General features: G+C 45.2%; 1 protein-coding gene across 1 annotated transcript in view; it reads right to left on the bottom strand.

Annotated features, from left to right (window-relative positions):
* Positions 1-7,511: 7,511 nt before the first annotated feature.
* Positions 7,512-23,170, bottom strand: part of TMEM200C (transmembrane protein 200C) — a 543,806-nt gene continuing 528,147 nt past the window's right edge. Inside the window, exon 4 of the mRNA XM_069620664.1 lies at positions 7,512-7,784. The gene's annotated coding sequence lies outside the window, so the exon portion shown is untranslated. The remainder of the gene's footprint in view (positions 7,785-23,170) is intronic.

Here is a 23,170-nt window from a genome sequence, read left to right as displayed (position 1 = left end):
AATTTGTATTATGACCCATAGAGTGACCATGTCGAAAGTCTTTCCAAGCATTTTAGGTTGGTAGCATACTTTGAAATGTACGCGTGTGTTTTAAAAATACATTTGGGCCCACATGGCTAACTGACAGCAATTGACACATAGTGATCCAGTTTGCATAGAGTCCCACCTTAGATTCAGTTCAATTGAACATCTATTGACTGGCACATGTGAAGTGCAATAATGCGGCGGCAACAAAGAAAACGCCCTCGGACAAGCTGCACATACCTTATAATTAAACAGCGTTCAATGCAACACTGATTAAGACGTTCATCTGTATTTGCATCACACTATGGGAAAAGCCTACCATTATTTATAATGCGGCTACTGCTGTGGATCATTGTACAAATACACAATACTGTATAATGGGCAATGCCCCTGTGCATAAACTTGAACATTCATTTTACAAATTGACAGCACGAACAAGAGTGGGACACTATATTTCAGCTTGATGGCACAACCGGGTTGTGGGTTTGATATGTGATATTATCCGATTAATATCACATCACAGAATACATGTTTTCAAAATGTTGCTTTTTTTGATTTTACATTTCTTCTAGTTCGATGTGTATGGCACATGTGTCTTGACCCATTTTTATTAAGGCTTCATTGTAAATGTTAATCTCCTAAAGTTCATTGCAAGAAATCAGGCTGCGTATGTTGCCAAATGCACAACTAGGATAACAACAGAAACAGTGTTGAGCGATTGCTTTTAGTTATTCCCAATTTGGTAGCACTAAGCATTGCTATAAATACAGTTGTTTGATGGTTATGTACACATGTGTCAAGGGAGCAGTCTCGTCTTGAAAGGGCACAACATAGGAGATTAGTCTACCCAGTTGATGACAGGCGTGGCAGTGTCTTGTGTGCACAGTAGCCAAGCACAGACTGAGTGTTGTAGAGCACACAACACACACATTTACAAAATACCTCTGACACTCCGGAATGTTGGCCAAGGTGACAGCAGCTTGAACCTGCAGCTCCTGGTCCCCTCCCTGATGCTATTTCATATTGATATGTCTTCAAAAAAGAAGATTCAAGAACCAGAAATCCCTAATTCTAAGAAGCAGAAACAGTTGCTGGTGATGGAAGAGGATAATCCAAGCAGTCAGGACATCTATAAACTTCTGAAGCAGGTGTCTCTGGATATGGTGGAGGTGAAGACTACCTTGGCAGAGCTGAACTCTAAAGTTTGTCATCTGGATGGCAGAGTGGAGGAATTAGAAAGAAAATCACACTCAATGACCTCGGAGATGGCAGGGAGCTACAGGGCCTACAACAATTTGAAAAAGGACCTCCGTGATGAGAAGGACCGGAGATTGGAAATGGACTTTAAAGGAGTTGAGAATCTGATTTCGGCAGTTATTGGGATTTTCAAAGAATGTTTTGGTTTGTTATCAATTAAGGAAGAGGATATTGACCACGTTTACAGGATTGGTAAGCAACCAGGCTCTAGGCCTAGGCACATCATGGTGGTCTTGTTTTGGCCAGAAAGAAGGAGGGTTTGCTGCTTGCTGCCCGGTCTAGGGGGTCTGCCTCCTATAAGGGGAAACCTATTTTTGTCTTCCCAGATTATCCTAAAGAAGTCATGGTGGCTAGAAAGAGCTTTAAGGGTGTGAAAGATTTGGCAAAATCCATGAAAGTGAAGACTCTTCTGAATAAGTATAATCTCATGACTTTGATGCTGCCTGAGGGAGAGAGTGTCACTTCGGATCCAAAAGAGGCTCTCTCTTGGCTGGAAACGTTGTGAGATAAAACTAACATAATTGCAGATTAATATACCGTTCCCCTTCTTTTTCACGCAAAAAGAAAAAGAAAAGAATTTTTTTTTTTTACATTGGATTTCTGACAACAAAATGGCGCCTTGTACGTGTTTCAGTTGAATTTTGAAAGTTTACTTGGGATCGATGTTGGAATATGCTGCTGTTTGGATTCCTCTCTGGATGCGGCGTTTGGAGAAAAGAACCTTCAATCTTTTCCTGACGCGTGTCACTGCGTCTCCCTGCGTGCCGGGTCATGTCTCTAGGATACGGATGTGAAAGGGGCACCGCGATCAAGATATGGAGGTGCCGGAAGACTGGATTTTGGCGGTGCCCCTCCATCCTGATGTGGCGTGGCACGGCACGGCATACGCGATCGGATCTATGCAGTGTGCTCGCGCAAGGTAAGTCAGCTGATTTGGCGTGCTGTTGCGTGTTATTGCGTCTTCCTGCATGCCGCGTCGTGTCTCTGTGATCCGGATGTGAAGGGGCACCGCAAACAAGATATGGAGGTGCCGGAGGACTGGATTTCGGCGGTGCCCCTCCATCCTGATGCGGCGTATGTGATCAGATCTCTACAGACGGCGCAAGGTACTTCAGCTGATTTGGCGTGATGTTGTCGAGCCCAGACTCTTGCAGGCTTCGGCTGATAGTGATGGTCTGATTGTGTATTGCCCCCATCAAGCTCATGATGTCGCAGATTTCGACTCAGGTCAATCGGGGCGAGCAGCCTCGGACGCAGCACTGTGTTCCAGGAGCCTGCATTTACAATGCTTGGTTGGTTGGACAGCTTACGAGACTGTAACTGGAAAACTGATTTGGGACTTGCTCTCAGGGTACTGTACGGGCTCCGAGGTGTGATGTAAAGCTGCTTCCTGGAGTCATCTTGGAGATTTTTGAAAAGCTCTGTACATTCAGCTCCTCTGCCAACTTTTATGTCTGAAGTGGAGGAGGGAGTGACATACAGACATGTGTTGCTTTTGTGCCATGATGTTTCATAGCATGCATTACAACTAGGATGTTTCCTTTTCAGCTATGTGGGGGGTATTTTCATGCTGTATGCGCAAATTGGTGAATGGTGGGCACTTATGGTAAATTTACTTGGTCAGTGTATGCTACTTTATCATTCTGGTGTGACCAACAAGTGTGATCTGGGCCAGTGATTTACAATATGGAGATTGATACACAGCCATTTGCTCTTTTATTGCTGTTTTGGAAAGGTAATGACATATATTGGGGGGATGGTATTTTTATGCCCAGGTTTTCTGGTATCGGTGTTTGGCTGTAGTCTGCAATTGATCTGGGTATGCATTTGGATGTTATTTTTGCCTACTGCATTACCATTTGGGATGCTTTGGACTTGACTCAGGGTGTGTCATTGACATGTGCCTTTGTTACTTTTTGAACTTATGCACAAGCTCTTTTGGTGTTTTCTGGTTGGGGGAAGTTATTTAGGTGATTTGGAGGGGTAGCAGGGGTGGCTTGGGGTTTATTTGTTCTTGTTGACGTTGGATTCATACTTCTGCAGGTGGGGGTGGGTATTTGTTTTTTGTGAGCACAGAATTTTTGACCTGATTTTTCGTTGTCTTCTTTCCCTTGCAATGCCATCTGGGGGTGGTGATCAGTTATCTGTTTCCTCTTGGAATATAAATGGTCTAAACAATCCACTCAAAAGGCAAACGATTTTTAATTGTTTGAATGATATGCACAGTGATGTTTATTTTCTTCAAGAGACCCATTTATTGTTGGATGAAGTTACTATGTTACGCAAAAAGTGGATTGGGGAGTTTTTTGTCTTGTGCTATTCGTCCAGGAGTAGAGGTGTCGCTATTCTGATACGGAAGAATGCCCCGATTAAAGTCTTAAACTCTCGCTCTGATAAGGAGGGTAGGGTCATTGCACTCTTGGTGGAGGTTCAGGGGGTTCAAAATATTCTTTGCAATGTTTATGCTCCCTCAGTGGATGATGGCTCATTCTTTGGAACAGTTGCTCAAATGTTGCAGGATTTTGCTTGCCGGAATCATATTCTGGGGGGAGATTTTAATTTGGTTATGGATAATGTAAAAGATTGTAGTGGATCCTGTGCTGTTCGCAGAAGGGATCCGACATTTTGTTCTTTTAACTCACTTGTCTCTGAATTTGCCTTGGAGGACTGTTGGAGATTACATCATTCTGATCTGAGAGAATACACGTTTTACTCTAGCTCTCATGGTTCACATTCTCGTATAGATATGTTTCTCACGGCTGGTTCAGCAACCTTGAATATGGCAAGCTGTGAGATTGGCTGTATTGCTGTCACTGACCATGCACCTGTGTTTATGAATATGGGTTTGCAGTTTGATGCTTCCAGATCATTTTGTATGAGAATGAACACCTCAATTCTTCAGGATGAGAGGATAGTGGAAAAAATCAGATCTGAGGCTGATCATTTTGTTGTGGAAAATAGGACAGAGGGAATTGGTGTTAGGACAGCCTGGGAGGCATTTAAATGTACGATGCGGGGCTTGATTCTGGGTTTGTCCAGTAGCAAGAGGAAATGTTTGGAGAAGAAAAGTTTGGCTTTGGAACAACGTATTAAGCAGCTTTCAAAGGATTTGATAAATGACTCAGTAAACCTGGAGAAAAGGAGAAAACTTAGGGAGCTGCAGAGGGAGTTGAATGAAACTTTGAAAACGAGGTCTGAAAAGGATTTATTCAGATTGAAATGTTCTTATTTTGAATATGGTGAGAAATGCGATCGCTGGCTTGCCTATAGATTAAGACAGCAGCAATCAGAAAGATCTATCACTTCTATTAAAAGAGAGAATGGTCAGGAGACTTGTGATCCAAAACAGATTAATGAGACATTTAAGGAATATTATACGAAGCTGTATCAGAATGAGTTGGGTGTCAATGGATTAAATGAGTCATTTTTGGAAGGGTTGGAGATACCTAGAGTGAATGATTTGGAGAAAGCCATGCTGGGAGAGGCTATGACTGTGGATGAAATGAAATCTGCGATTGGGAAATTGAACTCGGGCAAGTCTGCTGAATTTTATAAAATCTTGCCTGATTCAGCGGTGGAACTTCTTCGAGATGTGTTCATGGAGTCCAGGGTGGGCGGTTTGCTTCCTGCTTCTACTGTTCATGCCATTATATCGGTTTTTCTTAAAAAGGATAAGGATGAGGATGGTTGTTTGACTTCGAACTATCGTCCGATCAGTTTGATTAATACAGATAATAAGATTCTAGCGAAATTATTAGCCCTGCGTTTGCAGACTCTTCTTGTGAAGTTGGTGCACACTGATCAGTCGGGCTTCGTTCCCGGCCGGGGCACATCTAGTAATATAAGGAACTTATTGTTGTTGACACATGCACAGGATATGGAGGATGATGTGGCTGTGTTTTCTTTGGATGCGGAGAAGGCGTTTGATCGCATTGATTGGAACTATCTTTTTTTCAGTGTTGCGTGCTATGAATTTGGGAGAGGAATTTATTTCATGGATTACTTTGCTTTATGCTTGTCCGACTGCCGCTGTCAGAACTAATGGGCAATTGTCAGACTCTTTTGTACTACAGAGGGGTACAAGACAGGGATGTCCTTTGTCCCCCCCTGATATTTGTTTTGGCCATGGAACCATTGGCGATTGCCTTGAGGTGTGACGTGGGAATACAGGGTCTGAGTTTTCATGGTGCCGATCAAAAGTTGTGGTTTTATGCGGATGATCTGCTATTATTATTACGGAATTTAACAGTGTCCCTTCCGGCCTTGCTGGATGTTTTGTATAGATTTCATGCGGTGGCAGGATTTAAGGCCAATTGGTCTAAATCTGAGGTGTTGCCGATTTCTGGATACTGTGATAAGAATTTAATTACTGGACTTGGGTTTCAGTGGTGTGAAAGGAAACTAAAATATCTGGGTGTATGGCTGACCCCGCTGGTAGATGAGATGGTTGTGGTGAACATGAGTGAGATATCTAGTGATTTGAAAATGAGCATTTTGAGGTGGTCTTTGATTCATTTGTCCCTATGGGGCAAGGTGAACGCTCTAAAGATGAATGCAGCTCCGAAAATTAATTACATTCTAGGTATGCTTCCGGTGAAAATTGGCCAACATTATTGGAAGAAAATTGATGGTTTGTTGCAGTCCTTTCTATGGGATAATAAGCCGCCATGGCTAAAATTATGGAAACTTCAGTTACCAGTGGAAAAAGGGGCCCTGGGGGTACAGAACTTCAGGGCATATCATTTAGCCTTTTCAAGTCATTTTATTATATCCTTTTTGTTGGAATTGCATGATAAATGGGTAATTGCTGAGGCAAGTATGTTGGGCCCGCTCCCTCCAAGGGCAATTCTCACGGCAACAAACAAATTGTTTAAGAAATCGCCTTTGACAGTCTTTCTGAGAGAAACGTGGAGACAGATGCATGAATTGTTGGGATCGGTTGCTTCAAAAACTATTCATGCATCCATTTGGTTGAATCCACTGATTTCTGTCGGGGGTAAGTCTTTATTCTAGCCGAATTGGTTTCTAGGTGGAGTTCTCTGGATTGATGATGTTCTGGTGGATGGAGAGTGGATTGGAGAGCGTGAGTTGCGAGCAAAATTTCACATTGATAATTTCTAATCTGATGACTTCAGAAGATTGAAAAGATGCATAGGTGATGTGGCGGAGCAAGGTAGTTCAATGGTAAATCTCTTTCTTAAAGAAAGGGAGCCAGGTGGTTGTTCGATTGCTAGCAGGATATATAATTGTATTGTGTCTGCTTATAAGGAAAATTCTGATTTGAGAGATGAATGGGGAAGGAGATTGGGGTGTGAGATTTCACCCGAGATGTGGTTGTATATGTATGCGAATGTTAAACTATGTGCTATTGATCTGGTGGAACGGTCAAGACAGATAAAGATCATCAATAGAGTGTTTTGGAGTCCGGAACGAATGTTTAGGAGGGGGTTGATGGACTCGAATGATTGCTGGTGTTGTGGGAATGCACAGGGAAGTTTGGAACATCTACTGTGGGAATGTGTGCGTGTACGGGGATTCTGGCATGACATTTGTTGTGTCTGTTTGTATGTTTTGAATCTGGATGTTGAATTGGATTGTATGACAATGATTTTGGGAGGGGGAGAGTTGCTAGAGGATCTCTCTGTGTCACGGAAAAAGTTTCTACTCTGTGGTGCTAGTCTGGGCAAGAAGCTGGTTTTGAGGGGCTGGAAATCACGGAATGAACCAGTTCTCGAAGATTGGATTGAGGGGATGTCTGCCCTTGGGTCCTTGGAAAAGGTGGTTCTTAAGAGGCAAGGGAAGTTGAGATTGCATGGAAAGGTTTGGGATGACTTTCTGAATATTTACTAATTTCTTGCTGGTTATGAATATATAATGTTCTGCTGTTCTGTGTATATTTTACTGTGCTGTGTTCATTGTTCTGATTGATTTACTTGTTTATCTATATGTGAAATTTTATAAATACATAAATAATAAAAAATAAAAAAATAAAAAATACCTCTGATCAAAATTGTAATTAAAAAAATGCCAATGTATTAACTCAACAGCATCATGCACCTCGTGCTGCTGTAGAAAGGCAACCTACCCTGCTGGTTCTGTCAATAATAACATAAATCACTCTAACTTAACTTTGAGAGTACATTTAACTTAATCAAAGCATATCGTACCTCTGTGAAAATAGAAAAATACTGTGTTCAAATCATTAAATTGAGATGTATTCATAATTTCCTCATTACATACACAGAAAAGGTGTTGGAAATCATAACATTTTACATTTAAAATATGGTCATCTTTTTTGCAAATTACACTGGTTCAATTACAACATTCCACAAAATATGTTTTGTGCAAAAAACGACATCATTGTTGAGAATGTTGTAACAAACATCTTTATTTGCTAATGTGTTGACAGTATGGTACATTGTACGGGAATTTGGTATGGCAAAACAGCGACAAATGAGTGGTATACAGGCATCGGCGTATGGGCTTCCACTCTCCTGTGTCACCTGAGGAAACATGTATGAAAGTTTGTATCATCATCCTCCGACTGAATGGCATGTGAGGCTCTGCCTCAAAGGAAGGTTCAATTGAAATGCACAGAGATCACATGCTGAGAGAAAAGGTACAATCATTAAACTGCAAAAAACATCAGTCACCACTGGGATTCATTGCCTGTCACTCACTTCCCTTTGGCACGCGCCATAGTGGAAAGCCTCTTTGCAGACAACTGTCCAACTCCATCTCTCGAGGGGTGGAACCTTGACGGGTGTTCAATCTATCCCCAATTCTATGGCAAGACTGAGGCGAGCATTATGCTTTACTTCTTTATTGCTGCTCCTTACAGCAATTCAACTTTAACATATATTTTACTTTCTTTTAAAACTTGATAACACGTTTTGTTCCCTCCTCTCCTCTGGAGGTCCAAAGCATAGTTTTTAAACAGAGGTACAATGTTTCTATAAACTACAAGTCCCCATGATCCTTTGGGTTCCTGTAGTCCTGGCCAGTCCATTCTGTCTAATCGGGCTTAGCCCCCATCTATTTATAGAGACCCTAACTGATCCCAACTCCTCTTTCTTAGTTGCTGCTCCAAAGTTAAGTGCCCTTTCACAACGTTACTGTATGGGGAGTGGATTGATTTAACATTGATAAGCGTGGCTGTCCACATATTTAAGCAGTAAGCGCTTACTAGTGTGAAGTTTACTATAACGTATTGTCAGGAGTTACTGAGTATTCGAGCTTGCATCGTTAGTAGCGATCCCAGAAGGGTTTCACGTTATTGCGGCGCAGCATTCAGAGTCGTCCCACAAGATTGATGTAGTGAGAGGAAGTAGTCAGTCAGGAGCCGGGTCCGGATCCACGAGCGATCGCGCTCACATCAGGCAGCCGGCCCGCCTCCCTAGCACTCGTACGCATTGCCCCATCGAACGTTCCTCCCTGCTGGGCTTTAGGACCCAGCGGGAGCATAGCAAAGAGCAGTCACGACCCAGCAGCCACCACGCACGCTTTGCTCTGTTTACTTCAAGAATTCGAGTAAACGTACAGTGCGACGCGAGCAAAGAGAATAATTTAGGAGCTTAAACCATTAAAAAAAAGAGAAGTCGACAATATTTGTGGCATTAATGAGAAGATTACTGCTACGGTGTGCAAAGACGCCTCACGGGTTAATTTTAAGCTGAGGTCCTACATCATACTAAGAACATGCTATGCGGATGATACCCAGCTCATTTTCAGCCTACCCTCGGCCTCCTCCTCTCATCTCTGACTGTCTGTCTGTCTGTCTGCTATCCAGGAATGGTGTGCCACCAATGGCCTCTGCCTTAATGCCAGTAAGACTGAGATTCTACTCATCGGCACACCCACTCTCTCCTTCCCTGCAGCTCTCTGGCCAGCCTCTCTTGGCCCTCTTCCTGCTCCTACCTGCAAGGCAAAAAACCTCGGGGTCATCTTCGACTTCTCTCCTCACATATCTGACGTCTCTAAGATTGCACCTCCTCAGAGGTATTCTTCCTCTCCTTCCCCCAGAAGCTCACTGTCTCCCGAGCCCTGGTTCTCTCAAAGCTGGACTACTGTACCAGCCTCTATCTAAATCTGCCTGCCTCTACTCTCCGCCCTCTGCAACTTATCCAGAACAGCACTGCGAGACTTGTCCTTGGCCTCAAGCCCAGGGACCGTACCTCTCCAGGACTGAAATCTCTACACTGGCTCCCAGTGGCTGCGAGGATTAAGTTCAAAACCCTCTGCATTGTACACAAGGCCTTCTGGGGCTTGGTGCCTAAATACCTTCAACTCTCTCTTCCTAAATATCTTCCTTCTCGAGCTCTTCGCTCATCCGGCTCCAACTCCCTCAGGGTCAGCTGCTTCTCCAAGCAACGAGTTGGGGGTAGATCTCTCTCCTCGGCAGGGGCTTCCCTCTGGAACAGCCTTCCTGCCCCCCTGAAACTTGAGGAGAACCCTCTCCGGTTCTGGAAGCACCTCAAAACCTTCCTCTTTGCTTCTGCTTTCTCTCCCCCTCTCCCCTGCTAAATTCTTGACTGAAACTGCACTGAATCTGCAACTGGGCCACCCTCACCGATCTCGGTCCTTGGCCCAGCCACTCTCCACTTGCACTGCCTCCCTGGCAACCCCTGCACTGCAGGACTGTCTCTGTATCCCTACAGCCCCCCTTCCCAGCACTTGTCTGCACTTGCCACCAGCTGGCCCTATTATTTATTTGTTATTCTACTTAACAACATGGGTTTACTTACTGATGAAGAAAATCAATACATGAATCCGACTCATCCTATCTTGCCAACCATCTATTTTACACCAAAGATACATAAAGAATTTCAAGGACTACCACAATGCAGACCAATCATCAATAATATTGGGTCCTTAACAGAAAGGATCTATGAATACATAGACCATCAATTGCAACCCTTGGCAGCAGGACTCACATCGTATATAAAAGACACAAAACATGTTATACAGCAATTTGAAAACATCAACTGGGAACCAAATTTCTGGCTAGTCACATTAGATGTATCAAGTCTCTACACCAGTATATTACATGAAAAGGGCTTATCAACAACGGAATATTTCTTAAAAACAAGATCAATCTCATTTCTTGACCAAAACCGGATGCTATTAGAGATGTTAGACTTCACACTACGCAATAATATCTTCACCTTCAATAAAGACATCTATCAACAAATCCAAGGAACAGCAATGGGGGCAAAATACGCCCCATCATATGCCAACCTCTACATGGGACATTTCGAGTCAGAACATGCATGGATCCATCCCTTTTTCAACATTACAAATCAAGTAACATATTAGGGCAGATACATTGATGACATCATCATGATCTGGAATGGTACAGAAAATGAACTCAAACAATATCATGAATTTCTCAACAACAACAACTATAACTTGAAACTAACCATACAATACAGCAAAAGTAATATCAACTTTTTGGACTTGAATCTCTTCATAGAAAATAATAAAATCCAGGCAACTCTCTTTATAAAGGAAACAGCAGTAAACAGCATTTTACATGCTACCAGCAATCATCCAAGCCATATAACTAGAAATATACCTTACGGAGAAATGTTAAGGATCAAACGCAACTGCACAAGGACAGAAGATTTTGAAAAACACGCAAGAGAGAGTATCAGAAAGTTTGAGAACAGAGGCTATAAACATAAGCATCTCATCAATAGTTATCAGAAAACCAATCTCAAAACAAGAACAGATCTTCTCAAATACAATCCAAAGAAAATACAAACAGAAGATTCCATAAGATTTATCACAAAGTATAACAGTCAGAACAAAATTTTGAACAACATATTAAAGAGAAATTGGAATATATTGAAAGCAGCTCAAAATTTGGAAACGTTACTGAGCACACAACCATGCATTACCTATCGAAAAGCAAAAAATCTTAAGAATATACTTAGTCCGTCTCATTTCATTGCAGAGAAAACCAACACTATTCCATCACAAATGTGGCTTCAAAACCCTATGACGGGACATTATAAATGTGGATCCTGCAACCAATGTCAATTCTCAGACAACAAGAGAACAGAAATCCTACTGCCCAATGGACAAACAAAGAAAATACAACAATTTATCAATTGCAACAGTACAATGGTAATATATGCAATACAATGCATTTGTGCAAAATTATATATTGGAAGCACTAAACGAATGCTCAGAACTAGAATTAGCGAACATATTAGATCCATTAAAAATGACACACCAGAAACACCATTAGCTTATCACTTTAAGAAGCATCATACATCGAAGGAGATTGGAAAACTGAAATATTTTGGCATTGAAAGAATTGTCACCCCACCGAGAGGCGGCAATGCAGAAAAAATACTTAGACAAAGAGAGGCCTTTTGGATTTGCAATCTTGATACTTGTTACACAGGTCTAAATAAAGACCAAGAAATGCATCATTTTTTGTGAGAGAACAATACAGAAGTAATTCAACCATTGGGCATTGCACCGACTAGTTTTTATAAACATTCACAAGTCTGGCAAGCAAAAAGGGACACAATGAAAGATTAACTAGCATCCACATTGCCTGTAAAATACAAATATAATGAAAATAATAATATACACATGGAAACTTGGGAAATGCTGTGCTCATGATAGAAACACGGTAAAATTGAAGAGTGCAATGGTCAAACAACAAAAAATAGCCCAAAACCAATATGGAAATCGAAATCAACAAGTGTCACGTGATCGTCATTTTTTCAAAATAGTAATCACAAGGTGTCATGTAACATTCAGAATAGTCGACTATCAGAATACAAGAATGTACAAGAATGAATAATATAAACAGCGAAAGATAGAAACTGCGGAAAACAATGATAAAACAATCAGCCCAAACTAAAATGGCGACCGCAACATGACGAATGTAACGTGATCGCAAACTTCACAATCACGTGACAATCATCAACGTCAATAAAACGAAACCAACTTAGGAGCGAGTACGAACGAGGAAGACAGAACAAGAAGGCGGACCAGACACACACAAAGCACGGAGATCACGGAAATCAACTTAAAAACGGTAAGACGGAGGGCCGTGTGTGTCTTAAGATTATAAGACTATGTATTCATGCAAATCAGACGGTAGACATTTTGGACAGAGAAGGTCACACTTCAAATAGTAAAAGTAAGGCATTTTCCATATTCCCCCTTTTAGAAATTCATTACAAACATTTGAAAGCAACGATAAAAATACAACAAATGGAAGCCTGCAAAACGGACATTTTCGAAAGGAAGTAAAATAAAGGCAATTCCAGGCAATTTCATAACAAGAAACAACGCATCTAGCAGTCATAGTGATTTCCAATCCAAAGTAGAACAATATTAAAACAAAATACTTTTTGTGAAGGACATACGGTCAATATAAAGATAACGAAACCCGAAAAGACCAATTGGGGATAGAAATAAACATACAAAGATCCTCCCAAGTAACAACTAAATAAAGATCCTCCTGAAGAACCGTCAGATATAAAGATGGGGAAACACGTGTCGAGGACAATAGAGGACAACAAGGACACAACCAAATCGTGCGGACAACAAAGGACAACAAGGACACAACCAAATTATAAGGACACAACCTAATAAAGGATATTTAGGCAACCTTTAAATTCTAAAGAGGAGATTTAGGAAACAACAAACCCAAACAAAAGGGTAAAAATGGACCTCAGAAGTGGACATTAAGGACACAATGACAACATAAACTTTCAAGATCCTAAAGAGAGTATTTAGGATATAATCAATTTAGACCAAAGTGGAAATTAACTGCAAGACATTTTTATTGCAGTGAACAATAATATGAACGCTTAATAAAGGCGCCATACCAAACAATACAGAATTTTTGTATTATTTTGTTATTCTACTTACCCTGTATTGCACTCCCCCCCCCTCCCTTTCCCCTTGCACATTTCTCTTTCCCTCCACACATGCACTTGCGCGATCTGAATGACACCTGGCCTAGTAGGATCGTTGTCTGTCTTCTCTTTGTTCCCCCCTCCCTGCCTCGTCGCGCCTTGAAACACTTGTGTATAGGCGCGTTACAAATGCCATATCATATATCATATCATCATATGGCACATTATAAGAAGCCCAGAGGGTCAAGATCCACATCCTCAGAGTGGAGTTCAGAGGAATGGGCGGAGGAGCCCATAGAGGAAGATCAAGACCTCTCCCTTAGCTTTAAAAGAGTTCTGGGAGACGCTTTGTCACAGGCGGTATCAGAGGGAGTTCTACCCCTGACACAGAGGTTGGATCACCTGGAAGCCTTGCTAAACAAGCAGAAGGCAGAGCAGGAGAAGTCCAAGAAGAGGTTTAGCCCTGGCAAGGGGACCTCAGCTCGACACCCCGAAGTAGGGGTTGAACAACAGAGCTTGAAAATGGCTTGGAAGAGTAAAAACTCTGACGCCCCTGAGCCAGCCAGAAGGGGTAGACTTGAGACCCCAATAGTCAGTTGGCACACTGAGCAGGCTGAAAGAAGCCTTTTTAAAGAGGGCGACAGTGCCAGGCTCTCAACCCCCTGCCCCAGGCGTGTACAATACAGGGGAAGAAGAGGATGCCGGATACACTACAGACGATGAGTGGAGAGGAGGACATACCCCCTCGACAGCCCGAGACACCAGAACAAACTCTTGAAGGAGGTCTAGGATATATGTTTGATCCGAAAACTATAAGGCATCCTAAATCTACGGACTGGGTGCCCTCACCCAGAGTGGCGCTGTACATGACGCAGCACATAAGAAAACCTCTAGATAGAGAAATAAGATCTATAATGAGGGCATAGTGCCCCAGACCAGAGCTGCCGGGCAAAGTGACAGACAGCCTCGACCTAGACCCTAAGATGGTGGCCTTTGTCATAAAATCATCCAAGGATGTCAGGAAAGGGGTAGATAGAGGGTGGCGAGGCTGTCAGGATAAACTCCTGGAACTCTCGGGAGCGCTGGCAAAAATCATAGATTTGGCAGAGAGAGCCATAGACATGGGCACGCCCATAGATCCTTGAGCGCTAGCAAGTTGGGCACATCGCACGGTCTGCTTGCTAGGGAACGCTAACTGTGCACTCTCTTTGGAGAGGAGAAGAGGAGTTCTGTTGAAAATTGACAGCAAACTTAGCGACCTCTCTTCATATGAAGCGGGCGAAGGAGCGAAAGGCATGTTATTTGGGGACGCCTTCACCAAAGAGATCAACCAGTTTGTGGGAACATACTCTGCCCTGGAGAAAGTACAGAGTTCAATTCGAAGAATATTTCCCAGTCAAGTTTTTGCTGGAACCGGACGACAAAGGGGTTGAGTGTCTAGTCGCTTCACAACTAACAGGAGACCACAGGGATCAAGAGCCCAATACTGGGAAAATCGCCAGCAAAAGAACCTCTTCCCAGCTAGAAGCCGTTACCCCAGAAACAGAGGGTGAAGAGGAGCCTTTAGGCAGCAAAGCACGCCAGGCAGTGAGTACTATATCAGCAGCCTGCAAAGTAGGGGGCAGGACGATTAGGTTTCTGCAAGCATGGTGTGATTTTTCCAGCGATACTTGGGTATTACAAGCAGTATCAGGCATGCACCTAGAGTTTGTAGGCTCCCCCTCCCAAGCTCAGGAACCAGCCCCTCTGTTCAAAGCGCAGAGCGAACAAGCGCTGCTCACCAACGAGTTACGCAGTGTAGCAGACAAGGGAGCCCTAGAACAGGAATTTCAGGAAGGACCAGGTTTCATCAGCAAAATGTTCCTGGTCCACAGAGTAGAGAAAGTGTCACAGTTTAGACAAACTTTATAAAGGATACAGTCGTGTAAAGGATACAGTCAGCATCCACTCTCTAGAAGCCCTTTCCGCTCTGGGGTAGCTTGAACGTGCAGTGAACCAGATTCTTCCGGGACACCTTGCGCGTGATGCTAAACAAGACTTCCCCCCCAAGAGCATAGCCTGTAGGAATTTAATAATAACTAACAGGCCAGGGGCTTGAGTGAAAAGGCAGGAGCAGCGACAACAGAGCTAAGGGAGCAAACAAAACAATGATTTAATAGGATGAACTAGGGTTATCCAAAATGCAGCGACCAGCCACCCACAATTACCCTCTCTTACCTGCTTAGCCAGAAAGATATCCCACAACCTTATGTGAGTCCAAACACACCACGAAAACCAGGTGATGCAGGAAGAAGGTCCCAGTTGGTCGAAGTTAGTGTAGAGGTTCACCTAACCCAAACGGCACGAGGGCGCCGCTAATGTCCAAAAAGAAATCCCTTGTTCAATTCAGCAAAGCGTCCCTGAAGTGATGGTAAGCAATCCAGGTAGCGACCAGTAGAATCAGGAAAGCGTCCATATAGTCACGTTGATGCGGAGAGTGATGTGTCTTGTGACGAAATGAAAAGTACCATTAAACAATCCAGAATGCGTAGAATATTGAAGGGGAATTAGGAAGTCCGTGGAGATAGCAGCCAGAGATAAACAAAGCTTAATTTGAAGTTCAGTGATGAGGAAGCAAATCCGAAAACGTCACAACAAACAGGAGCAGGAGAGAGCAATCCGTATACAAAGCCAGGGGTCAGATTACCAAAGGGAAAACAGTCGAGGGTTTTAGCGCCAGAAATGGTAAGGGAGGAGACGTATGGAATAGTCCGTAAAGCAAGAGCCGGGTCCAGGAGATTTCAGAAAACAGGATAACCAGAATCGGGCACTTCAACTAACTGCTTAGTTTTAGGAGCACCCGTGGCATGGACAATCTGAGTTAAATACGAGTCTCTTTCCCAGGACGTGAGACGCGTTGTTGGCGTGTCATGTGACCGCAAAAAGGGGGAATGCTGGGAAATGTAGTGCGGCGTGTCCCGCGGCTTGGAAATAGTCGCCAAGGCAACTTCCACATGGAAACGGATGACCCCAGTCGTCCGTGTGCAGGAACGCGGGGCATGACAGTACCCCTCCGCAAAGAGCGACTACCCCTGCGGGCACGCAATCTTTCCAAAAAGAAGGCACGCAAAAGCCGGGGTGCATGTACATTTGAGGCCGGTTCCCAAGTTCTATCTTCGGGGCCGTAACCTTTCCAATCAATCAGGTAAGATCGTACTCCGTGACGCAGACGAGTGTCCAGTATAGCATGTACTTCGTATTCATCTTCCCCCTGCACGTCGATGGGAGCGGGAGCAACAGAAAGACGGGTACCAGGTACAAAGGGGTGGAGGAGGGAAACATGGAAAACAGGGTGAATCCGCCAATGAGATGGAATGTCCAAACGGATTGCCGCAGGATTGAGACAATGCAGTACCTTATAAGGACCTACATAGCGAGGCAAAAGCTTTCGTTTACCCCGAATGTTGAGATGCTTGGTCGAGAGCCAGGCACGATCACCCGGTGCATAAGAGGGGTCAGGTGAACGATGCCTATCCGCTTGTTCTTTTGTCCGAGACTGCGCAGCCAGGAGATGAGACATAATCGAATCGCGGATAGCAACCAATGTGTCTCTTGTAGATTTTGCAGCAGGGATCTGGTCCAATGAAGGTAGGACATGCGGAAGAATCCTTGGGTGTAGACCATACAAAGCGTAAAACGGGGAACAACCTGTTGAAGAGTGCCGAGAGTTATTATAAGCAAATTCTGCGGTTCCCAGAACAGACAACCAGTCGGTCTGATGTTGCAAGCACAGACAGCGAAGGTACTGCTCCATGGTGCCATTGGTGCGTTCGGTTTGTCCGTCCGTTTGAGGGTGGTAGGATGATGAAAGCCGTGCATCTATGCCCAAGGAATGGGTAAGGGCTCTCCAAAACCGTGAGGTAAACTGGGTGCCCCGATCGGAAATCATGATTGTAGGAAGACCGAAGAAACGTACCACATGATCGAAGAATAGTTTAGCCAACAATGGAGCAGTAGGTAGACCAGAACATGGTATAAACCGTGCCATCTTTGTGAAAACATCCACTACTACCAGCACAGTTGACATCCCCCTGACCAAGGGGAGTTCCACCACGAAATCTAGAGTAACCGTATGCCACGGATGTGGTGGGAGAGGCATCTTCATCAATAGACCGAAAGGTTTCCCAGGTTGTCTCTTGCATTGAATACACACCGCACACTTGGATACGTATGAATCAGAATCTTTCCTCATGCCCGGCCACCAGCACCATCGATGTAACAGGTCATAGGTTTTAAGCTGACCCGGGTGCGCAGCCAACGGGGTATCATGTGCCCATTCCAAGGCCTTCCGTCTGGTTTGGTCATCAGGTAAATACAAAAGCCCATGAACATAAGGAAGACCCGTAACGATTCGGGCATCCAAAGTATTGAGAAAAGAAGCATGATCTTTGGTCCACTGTCGTACTCGGTCAAGGAGTGAGGCGGAGACCGAACAGACACATACTACAGAACCCGAGGGCAATATAGGCGACACCGAGTCCTGGGTAATAAAATCGGTACCGACACGGGATAGGGCATCCGCCTTACCATGTAGAAGGCCAGGGCGATATGTAACCGTGAAATCAAATAGTGTGAAGAACAAATGCCAACGTATTTGGCGGGCATTAGTACATTTTGCATGTGAAAGAGCTTGGAGGTTCCGATGGTCAGAGTACACCGTTATGGTGTGTCGAGCACCCAGGAGATGGTGTCTCCACTCCTTGAAAGCCACTCAAATTGCCAGAAACTCTCTCTCCATAACGGTATAGTTGCGTTCAGCCGGGGACAGTTTTTGGGAGAAATAGGCCACCGGGTGCAACCGCTGCGTAGCAGGGCAGGTCTGAGACAGGATGGCCCCCACCGCTATTGCGGAGGCATCAGCCTCCACTATAAAAGGGAGAGAGGAGTTTGGGTGTTGTAGAACAGGAGCTGTGGTGAAGGCCTTCTTTAATGCCTCAAAGGCCGACTGGGCTTCATTGTCCCAAACAAAGGGGACTTTGGGACTAGTGAGACGAGTAAGAGGTGCCACTATTTCAGAGAAGGAGGCAATAAAGCGTCTGTAGAAATTTGAAAAACCCAGAAAAGACTGGAGCGCTTTTACAGAGTCCGGAACCGGCCAGTCCATCACAGCTTTGACTTTGGAAGTGCACATGAGCACCCCTTTTGCTGATATTTGGAACCCTAAGAACTCAACTGAGGCGGCATGGAACACACATTTCTCTAGCTTAGCATAGAGGGAGTGAGTACGTAAATGCCGCAGCACGGAGCGGACATGCTGGATGTGTTGAGTGAGTGAATCCGAGAATATCAGGATGTCGTCTAAGTAGATCACTACATAACAATCCAGCATGTCTCTAAAGATGTCGTTAACGAAGTGCTGAAAAGTGGCGGGGGCGTTACAAAGCCCAAAGGGCATGACACAGTATTCGTAGAGCCCAAACTTCGTCTTAAAAGCTGTTTTCCATTCATCACCACTTCGCATTCTGACCAAATTATATGCCCCTCTGAGATCTAATTTGGTATAAATGGTGGAAGATGTCATCTTGTCAAGTAGTTCCGTTATGAGGGGTAGTGGGTACTGGTTTTTTATTGTTATCTTGTTCAAGGCCCTATAATCTACGCAAGGGCGTAGGTCTCCCTCCTTTCTTGGCACAAAAAATATGGGAGAGGCAGCAGGGGACCGGGAAGGTCGAATATGTCCCAGACGCAATGCTTTATCCACATACTCTTTTAGATGTTCCTCTTCTTGGACGGTTAAGGAGTAGACACGACCGTGAGGCACCACTGCCCCAGGCACTAAGTCGATGGGGCAGTCGTAACAACGGTGTGGAGGGAGTTTCTCTGATAGTCCCTTGTCAAAGACATCAGAAAAGTCCTTGTATACCGTCGGCAGTTCGGACGTTGGATCACTCCGCGTGGCATTAATGGAGGGGACATTAGCCACCAAAGCCAAACAAGGAGAAACAGACGTCGTATCTGGGTTTTGAAGACAATGTTGGGTACAAAACACAGAAGAAAAACGCACCGTCTGTTGGATCCAGTCGATTTCAGGGTTGTGAGTCCGAAGCCAGGGGAGACCAAGAATGATCCCAAACTGAGGGGCCGAAATAAGGTCAAATACTATATGTTCAGCGTGGCCTTCTGTGGTGGACATGCAAAGCGGGGTTGTCTGTTCCGTTACCCATCCGGATACCAGACGAGAACCGTCTACAGCATGCACCTCCTCAGGTCTAACCTTAGGAACTACCATTAAACCATGGCACCGAGCCAACTGTATATCCATGAAGTTACCGTTAGCCCCCGAATCAATCATGACTGGATTGGTGAAAGGTTCCACACCAGGGATCACAAAATACATAGCCAGGTAGATGTGTGAGGAGGGGGAACGTTGTTCCGAGCCATCCGTTTTGTGACTCATCCTTAGGGCTCGGCTTAAGGACGAGTCTTGGCGTTTCCCGCCATCTTGACAGGTCGCCTAGGGCATACACGGATATAGTGGCCTGACTGGCCGCAATAGAAACATAGATTGTTAACCATACGCCGTTCCCGTTCGGCTTTGGTTAATGGACCTCTGACAGCTCCTATTTGCATCGGTTCGACCTCTCCTGGAGAGGCAGAAGAGGAGGTTTCTGGCTTGGCTGGAAGACGAAGATCAGGGATACGTCGTTCGCCACGTCTCTGTCGTAGCCTAGCATCGACCTGTAAAGCCAGGTCTACCAGTTCCGGAAAACTGGGCGGTAGAGCCGGTACCACTGATAGAGCGTCTTTTAACTCTTCCGAAAGTCCCTTATAGAAGACGGCTGCTTTCTTCTGTTCGGGCCATGTAGTTTCCGCTGCTAACTGATTAAAGCGGGCAAGGTAAGATAAGAGGTCCGTTTTGCCCTGACTGATAGCAAGGAACTCGAGGTCGGAAGTTTGTGCCTTGTAACGCATGTCGAATACTCTATTCATGGATTGAATAAGGGTATCAAAATCATACAAGGCTGGGTCGTTGGCTTCGAGTAACGGGTTAGCCCAAGCCGCTGCTGTTCCTCCCAAATGGGAAAGAAGGAACGCTGCTTTAGTAACAGCATCAGGAAATGCCAGTGGCCGACACAGAAAATGCAGACGGCACTGATTTATGAAGGTCCGATATGTTTTTGGATCTCCAAAAAAGCGTTCCGGAGGGGCCAAGGGAAAAGGTCCAGGAAGTACAATGGGGGCTGAAGCAGGAGGTTGAACTTGGGGTGTAGGAGGAGCTGCCGCTGCAACAGCATCATCAAACTCCTCATCGGGTGGTAGTGGCTGCACGAAACTCTGTAGTACATCCATGCGCTGATGGAGGGTCGCATGTGCTGATGCCATGTCGGTACGCAAAGCCGCAAAGGCTTGCATCAAAGTAGCCATTTGATCAGCTCCGGTGTCCATGACCGACAGGCAAAAATAGAATAGGCTCCTAAATCTGTCACAGTTTAGACAAACTTTATAAAGGATACAGTCGTGTAAAGGATACAGTCAGCATCCACTCTCGGGAAGCCCTTTCCGCTCTGGGGTAGCTTGAACGTGCAGTGAACCAGATTCTTCCGGGACACCTTGCGCGTGATGCTAAACAAGACTTCCCCCCCAAGAGCATAGCCTGTAGGAATTTAATAATAACTAACAGGCCAGGGGCTTGAGTGAAAAGGCAGGAGCAGCGACAACAGAGCTAAGGGAGCAAACAAAACAATGATTTAATAGGATGAACTAGGGTTATCCAAAATGCAGCGACCAGCCACCCACAATTACCCTCTCTTACCTGCTTAGCCAGAAAGATATCCCACAACCTTATGTGAGTCCAAACACACCACGAAAACCAGGTGATGCAGGAAGAAGGTCCCAGTTGGTCGAAGTTAGTGTAGAGGTTCACCTAACCCAAACGGCACGAGGGCGCCGCTAATGTCCAAAAAGAAATCCCTTGTTCAATTCAGCAAAGCGTCCCTGAAGTGATGGTAAGCAATCCAGGTAGCGACCAGTAGAATCAGGAAAGCGTCCATATAGTCACGTTGATGCGTAGAGTGATGTGTCTTGTGACGAAATGAAAAGTACCATTAAACAATCCAGAATGCGTAGAATATTGAAGGGGAATTAGGAAGTCCGTGGAGATAGCAGCCAGAGATAAACAAAGCTTAATTTGAAGTTCAGTGATGAGGAAGCAAATCCGAAAACGTCACAACAAACAGGAGCAGGAGAGAGCAATCCGTATACAAAGCCAGGGGTCCGATTACCAAAGGGAAAACAGTCGAGGGTTTTAGCGCCAGAAATGGTAAGGGAGGAGACGTATGGAATAGTCCGTAAAGCAAGAGCCGGGTCCAGGAGATTTCAGAAAACAGGATAACCAGAATCGGGCACTTCAACTAACTGCTTAGTTTTAGGAGCACCCGTGGCATGGACAATCTGAGTTAAATACGAGTCTCTTTCCCAGGACGTGAGACGCGTTGTTGGCGCGTCATGTGTTAGGAAAGATTTCGTTATTGTAGGGAATTTTCCTTCCATGTGGCAACCCCTAAACTTTTTGCTATTGTTTTTAAACTGGTTCTTGACTTTGCCAGAGAAGTACAGCCTTCTGCCGCACTTCTCTGGGCTTTCGCTCCTTTCTTACGGGGAAACTGACATGCCCTTAAGACAGTCAGTACCGGGGAACGTGGTTTCCCGTAGTTTCTTCTATCGTGTCGCAGCTTTAGTGCAACACGACACAAGAGGGCCCTGTAAGCTAAGTTACAGCTCTCTTGGGTCTCTAGCCTTCTACAGGCCCTAGATACTCTTTTAGGAATGTATTTGATCGGTGCAAGTCATTCAGGGACTCGAATGGTGGCAGCGATCGTATTGTTTATTTTGAGCTCCTTTTTGCGTTCTGAGCACGTTTTTGCACTGAACCCAAAATGGTGGCCTGGCTCCCAAAATGGCCAGGCCGCGAGGCTCCTTTGTCTTGTCCACTGACCGTCTTGCTCCCTTCACCTTCCCCAGGTCCGGCGACCCGGGGCCTTCCTTATTTGGGCATGTACTTTCCCGCGAAACGTGGTTGCTTTCGCGGGCTTCTACATGTCGTTTGTGTGCCTCCAGGGTGTGGGCTGGGATGTCTGGTCCCAATACACATCCTGGGTGCCAGAGAGTCTAGGGTGGTGTGAATGCCTGGGACCACCGTGGTCCGTGATTGGTCCACGTATGGTATGTGTTTTGATGAGCAGATCTCCCATTGGCTCCCCTCCGTTTTGGCGCGAAGGGAACCGTGGATAAGAGGGGGCTGGAAACACCACTACCATGTCGATCTCCTGAGTTCTCACGAACGAAGGAATACAGGAGCCAAGTATCCTGCAACTACGAGGCTGGACCGAGGAATTGCTGGTGACCCGCTGAAGGAATCCTCCTTTGCACTGCTGTCGTCCGGAGAGCCCCTGTCCTCCTTTGATCGAACCAGAAGGCCTGTACTGGTGCTTCGACCTTTGGAATAGCAGGAACAGCTATTCCCGGCATCTTCAACCATCTCCTGCCAAGTAAGCCTTCGGAAGCGTCTCTGGGCCATCCAGTTGACTGACCAGCTTACCAAGGAGTTTGGCTCTGCAACCGCCGCCAGGTTGTGTTGTATTGCGAGTCCTTGACCCTCTCCCACGCTTCGTACGCTTGGCGTTCCCAGGTCTGAAGGGAGGAGGGTTCATTTGGCTCGAATACACACGGCCGCTCCGTTGTCCTGTGCGGCAACAAAACTGTGCTGGTTTCGTCGATTGGGACGTCTTTTTGCTCTACACGACTACAAAGCGTCTCCTGCTCTTCTGAACCTGCCAGCTGCTGAAACTATCGTGGAGAAGCCTGGGTCTGCTTGCTTCGGGGACCGGTGAGTAGTATATCTAGGATCTGGTCGCCCTCCTGCAGTATCCCATTGCTTTTCCCTGCTGTGTAAAAACAGCACCCTTTTGCCGCGCTCGCGCTCTGCTTCTGCCCGCTGTGGAGGCTGCGCTTGAGTTGCGGAACCT

Source organism: Ambystoma mexicanum, chromosome 5q, assembly GCF_040938575.1.
Source record: "Ambystoma mexicanum isolate Mex_15411 chromosome 5q, UKY_AmexF1_1, whole genome shotgun sequence".
In the NCBI taxonomy this organism is placed as follows: Eukaryota; Metazoa; Chordata; class Amphibia; order Caudata; family Ambystomatidae; genus Ambystoma; species Ambystoma mexicanum.
This window is presented reverse-complemented; position numbering and strand designations above follow the sequence as displayed.